Genomic DNA, 6,348 nt, shown 5'->3' with positions numbered 1-6,348 from the left:
TGTGTGTGTGTGTATGTGTTGCCTGCATGGCTCCTCCAAATATGCTTGCTCAACTAGTTCTGATACACAGGCTTCTAGTATCTTTGCCCTTTTACTTAGAAATCCTCTGGAGTCATGTTCACCATTTTCCTCCCCTACATATGTTCTGAGATTTTATTTTTCCAGTAGGGTGCTTACACAATGAATTCATTGCTCCTGATGGCCACGTTTTTCCTGTTTGTTTATTTGTTTATTATGATAGAGATGGAGAGAAATAGGACAAGAGAGAGGGTGAGAGAACTTGCTGTACCACTTGTAAAGCCCGCCCCCCCCCCCTCCACATTTGGGGACCAGGAGCTGATACCTGGGTCCTGGAGCATGATAACTTGTGTGCTTTACTGGTTGTACCATTGCCTGGCCTCTGTTTTGGGTTTATTAACTTGATTCTATTTTGTACCTTCCAGGGACTGGTCATTATCTGCTTGCTCACAGAAGCTGCCTTTCTTTGCTTGACCTTCCTGGTTTCTGATGTATTTCTTTCAACATTATCTTGTCTTAATTATAGTGATTTGGCATGGGGAAGGTAGACTGAAGCACGAGTCTTCTTAAGCCTTCTTTTCCTTTTTTCTTTTCTTTTTACAAATCATTTGAGGTTTTTCTCTGGATTAAGAATTCAGGTTGATTTTCAGTGGCATAATGGATTACTATTTGCCTTTGACTATCTTAATAGATCTTGGGAATGTAAAACCTCCAAACAGAACATAATGGATTTTGCACTGCCAAGCTAAGTCATCCACAATCGAGGTCCCTGTTCCCCTGGAGGTAGCCCTCTTGTCATAATCTCCTGGCAGTGCTGCGGGATAATGTCAGTGACCTACTGAAGTAGCGCCTCCCTGGCTGCAGGCACTGTTTGAAATCTTCGTAACATTAAGGAGCGGTCTGGGTGGGGTCATGTTCCAATTGCACCCCACAACTTTTCTCACACACTGGCTGTGTTTGCCTGTGCTGTCTGCAGGGTTTGTCATTCTGGCCAACTAAGGTAGAAGAATTGCTTGTGTTGAAAAAGCGTTGACTCACTCAGCAGCCTCTGGCTGTGGTTTAGTCACATGCATTTATAGTCCTTTGGGGCTGGCATTTCTGCAAATTCTTTCAAGTTCGTTCCTGTTCTCCAGCTCACTCCTTTACAAGTGCTCGCCTGCCTGGCATGCTGAAAATGACAGGAGGACACCAACTTCACACAGGAACTCGTCAGTGAGAGTTTTTGTAGGATCTTCCTCCAACACTAGTGTGTTACCATATCCATGTTTGTGCAACACACTAACAAAGATGCTTTGTACTTCTCTCCATTCTTTCCCCTGAGGAAAATGGCAATGTCCAAAGACACTAGTTTTATAATTCTCAAATGTTTTTCAATTTGAGGTAAGAGTTCCTTTGTTATTTTTTTTCTTTCCCCCTGCAGGTAGGGACCAGGGGCTTGAACCCAGGTCCCTGAGCATTGTAACATGTGCACTCAACCAGGTGCATCACCACCCAGCCCCTTACTTTTTTTTTCAATTGTTTATTACAGAATTATTATTTTTACACAGAAGAAGAGAGTGAGCGAGTGAAAGGGACTACAACACAAAAGCTTTGTTAGGCTCGAGCTTGGGTCTTGGACATGGCAAAGGAACACTCTATCCAACTGGGCTTTTTTTGCTGGTTCCAAAGATAGGCAGGCAGGCAGGCAGGCAGGCGGGTAGTCATAACTCCACTTCTGACTGAAACTGGGGACCTTAGGCATGAAGGTCCTGGGCTATCAGTTGAATCATTTCCTTGACCTCTTGTACCAGGCATGATTAAACACTTTGCACATACTGTCTCATTTGAGTCTCACAGTAATCAATTTTACTTTGACGGCAGGGTTTCATCTGTAGCATACATACAATAACTTGCTATAAGGTTACATAGCTAGTAAGTGGAGTGAGAATTTGACCTCAGTCCACTTTGTTAATATTTAAGGCAATGAATATGACACTGAAGATAGTGGGTTTTTTAAAATTCTTTTTTTCTTTAACTTTTTAAAAAATCTTTATTTGTTGGATAGAGAAAGTCAGAAATTGAGTGGGAAGGCAGTAATAGAGAGGAAGAGAGACACCACTTGTGAAGCTTTCCCCCTGCAGGTGGGGACCAGGGGCTCGAACCTGGGTCCTTGCACACTGTAACACGTGCGCTCAACCAGTTGCGCCACCACCTGGCCCCATGATAGTGGTTTTTTTTTAAAAAAATAATTTCTTAGGCCTGTGTAGAAACATGCTATTTCAGTTATAAGGAATGTAAATATATGTACAACCCTCATCCACGTATAGCATTCCAATAAAGTTGGCTACAAGCTATTTGTCACAAAATACATCCTTTCACTCCAAGACTTTCTGATATGAAGTAGAGATTTATTTCTCCTTAGGGGAAAATTTTTGAATTTTGTGAGGCAGGACTAAGGACTGACATTAGCTCTTTAGTGTCAAGAACATTGCCTCTTAACTAGGCCTTAGGCCTGCACACTACAATCACTTGGGAAGCCTAAAAGATGCTAGAGGGAGCCCAGGGAGTGAATAGAATAGAACAGTGAATACAGCGTTCTATTCTCAAGCATGAGAACCCAAGTTTAATTCTTGGCATTGCATATGCCAGAGTGATATCCTCTCTTTCTCTGTCTCTAAACAAACAAACAAACAAACAACTAGTTTGAAATCTATAGAGACTGGAAGCTGACTAGTGATGCCTGGCCTGGGGCTGGGGTGAGAACAGGGACCCACTAAATACTGGCAGTTGGAAAAATTTGGGGTGAAAGGGAGGTTTACAATGGTCTATAGAGGTGGTTGCTCAATCACATACATTTATTAAAGAACCATTGAACTCACAATGGGTGAATTTGATGGTATGTGATTTATATCTCAATAAAACACTTCTTAAAAAGTTGCTTAGGGGGAAGGGATGTAACTGCGTGGTAGAGCATGTTTGAAGCCTTGAGTTTGATCTCCAACATAAAAGTTAAAACCCAAAACCAAACACCCCCTCTTCCCTAAACCAACCAACCAAATAACCCCAACGAAACTTGCCTGGGTAATTGCCATTTTAGACCAATTGAATGAAGATCTCTGGGGGTATGACTCTGACTGCCTTTTTTTTTTTTTTCTTTTTAACTTCTCAGAAGATTCTAGTGCACATACAGAGCTAAGAGCCTGTGCCACACCTCATTTGTTTTGGTAGGACAGTCTACCCCCAGGCCTAAGAATCGTCTGTGCAGACATTACTTAGAAATTGGGGGGCCGGGCGGTAGCACCAAGGGCTGGCATAAGGATCCCAGTTCGAGCCCCTGGCTCCCCACTTGCAGGAGAGTCGCTTCACAGGCGGTGAAGCAGGTCTGCAGGTGTCTGTCTTTCTCTCCCCCCTCTCTCTTCCCTTCCTCTCTCCATTTCTCTCTGTCATATCCAACAATGACAACATCATCATCAACAACAATAATAACAACAATAAAACAAGAAGGGCAACAAAAGGGAAAATAAATAATAAAAACAATAAAAAAAAGAAATACATTTTGATTTCTTTATCTACCCCCTAAAGTAGTAAAGGTTTAGTAGACAAATGAAATATCCAGGGTATGGTAAGGTAGTTGAATTTAGGTGGCATTGTCCTGTTGGAAATTCAGGTGGATGACTGGATGGGCTATTGCTGTTTTATGAGGAAACCTTAGCCTTTAAATTTTTTCATTATATTTATTTATTTATTGGATAGAGACAGCTAGAAATCAAGAGGGAAGGGAGTGATAGAGAGGGAGAGAGACAGAGAGATACCTGTAACTCTGCTTCACCACTGACAAAGCTTTTCCCCCTGCAAGTGGGAACTGGGGGGTTTGAACCCAGGTCCTTGTGCATTGTAACATGTGTACTCAACCAGCTGTGCCACCACCCGGCCCCACCTTAGCCTTTTCATGCTTGGAGAGGCTCTGTAGGCTTACAAAGACTAAAGGGAGGATAAGGTGAGTGAGTGACTTACCTCAGGTGCAGCATTTATTATTAAAACCAAAAATATTTATTTATTTATTTATTTATTTATTAATGAGAGAGTTGGAGAGAGAGTATCACTCTGTCACATGAGACACTGAATGCAGGACCTCATGCCTAAGAGTCTTTATCCACTACACCATCTCCTAGGCTTCATCAGGTCCAACATTTCAAAGGATGCTCAAAAACTTAGTAATGAGGGCCAGGGAGAGAGTGTGTGGGACTTGCATGCAAGAGGTCCCAGATTTGGTCCCCCAGCACCATCATATATGAGAGCTGAGCAAACAACGACAAACAACAGAAACTCAGCAGTGAAGCTTTTGTGAATGCAATTTAGATGACCCTCTTGGTTTTGGATCATGTTGAGGGTCAGGACTACATCCAGTTAATCCCATAAGAAGAAGGGCCCTGGGCGGAGGGTAGACAGCATAATGGTTATGCAAAGAGGCTCTCATGCCTGAGGCTCCAAAGTCCCAGGTTCAATCCCCCGTACCACCATAAGCCAGAGCTGAGCAGTGCTCTGGTAAAAAAAAATAAAATAGAATAAAAAAAGAAGAAGAAGGGTCCGAGGATCATATTCTGCCACTCGAGGAAAACTGCCCCTGACCTGAGTGCAGCTTAGAATGTTCCCACCTGTGACTATGGACTGCAGACAGAGACTGACAGGGACTTGGAGGTCAACAGGCTCCTATACTAAATATGAATAGATATGGTCCCAGATCAGAATGACATGGTAAATAGTTAATTGTATTTATAGATTTTTCTTCAAGTTTGGGAGCTACTCTCTGCCCACATCCAGCTTTCTAGTTCTATTCCCAACTCTGACTACATCTTCCCAGACAATATGTTTAGTCCACCTGTAGACTAACTATCAAGCTCCAGAAAAAATTATCACAGTCATGGGCCCATAGGAACATAGCTAAAATAGACTTCCTAGCTTCTATCCCCACTAAAATCCCTATTGTCATCTGCTCCATTCCTACTTTGTGGTTCCTGTTTATTAAAACTTTTTGTCCTACTTTTTTTATTTTCTTTATTTACTGAATAGAGACAGCCAGAAATCGAGAGGGAAGGGCGTAGCAGAGAGACAGAGAGACAGAGAGACAGAGAGACACCTACAACACTGCTTCACCACTCGCAAAGCTTTCCCCCTGTGGGTGGGGACTGGGGGCTCGAACTTGGCTCCTTGTGCATTGTAACATGTGCGCTCAACCAGGTGCACTGAAACCCAGTCCCCCTGCTTTATATCTTAATTCATTTCAGCCACCAAGTTGGATGCTATTACAGTTTCATCCAGAATTCCCTAGGCAGATGACCTCAACAATGTGTCCTGGAACCTCACCTCTTCAGAGCCCTAAGCCCGCTAGGGAAAGATAGAAACAGGCTGGGGATGTGGATCAACCTACCAACTCTCATGTCCAGCAGAGAAGTGATTATAGAAGCTAGACCTTCCTCCTTCTGAACCCCATAAAGAATTTTGGTTCATACTCCCAGAGACGTAAATGTTAGGGGATGGTGACCAGAGGGCTCTGAACTCCAATTCCATTGGGATGTGGGGAGAGAATAATAAGAAGAAGAAAACAATAAATAAAAATAAAGGAAGGCTACCTGGAAGTAGTAGGTGTGACATAGAAAGGAAGAGAAGGCACGGTCATAGAAAAAGTGGGCAAATGTATATAAATATAGATAGATATAGAAATAATAGTCAGCCCATATCTGTGATCTTGGGGAGAACTAATACAACTTCCAATGAAAGGAATGGGGAGACAGAACTCTATTAATAATCAAGATGACTGAAGCCAAGGTGGGTGGAGAAAGAAAGGAGCCTTTTATTATGTGCAGGCCAGAGCTCAGATCTGATAACCCTGGCAATCAGAGGGATAGTACAGTTTATATGGGGCGGGGGTGCAGGCTTGAGAGCCAAAAGTGTCATTACAGAAGCAGAGGCTGCGAGGTTAAGGGGTGGGGTTTGTACCCATTGCTCAGGGTCTGGTTGCCTTAGTTACTGTTATCTTTCCAGCATAGCTGTGTTTGGGCAAGTTTAGCCTCTGCACGAGATTGACCACCCAGGGGTGGGGTGGGGGTAGGATACCGTTTAGGAGGGCAGAAGCTAGCCAGGGTTACAGAAGCTGCCTTCTCAGCAAAAGTTCAGTTTGCCCTTCATCATCTCTACTTGTTATCACTTGCTCACCCAGTGAAGGCCAGCCTGCGTCACTGTCCTCACCACCTGCACTATCTCAGCCTTTCTACACAGTCTTAACCCTTTATCATATTTTCAGCCTTTCTGTCCTGTGTTGAGGCCTCTTTACAAATGTATCACGATCAGATT

This window comes from Erinaceus europaeus, chromosome 18 (genome assembly GCF_950295315.1).
Source record: "Erinaceus europaeus chromosome 18, mEriEur2.1, whole genome shotgun sequence".
NCBI classification, from domain to species: Eukaryota; Metazoa; Chordata; class Mammalia; order Eulipotyphla; family Erinaceidae; genus Erinaceus; species Erinaceus europaeus.
This window is presented reverse-complemented; position numbering follows the sequence as displayed.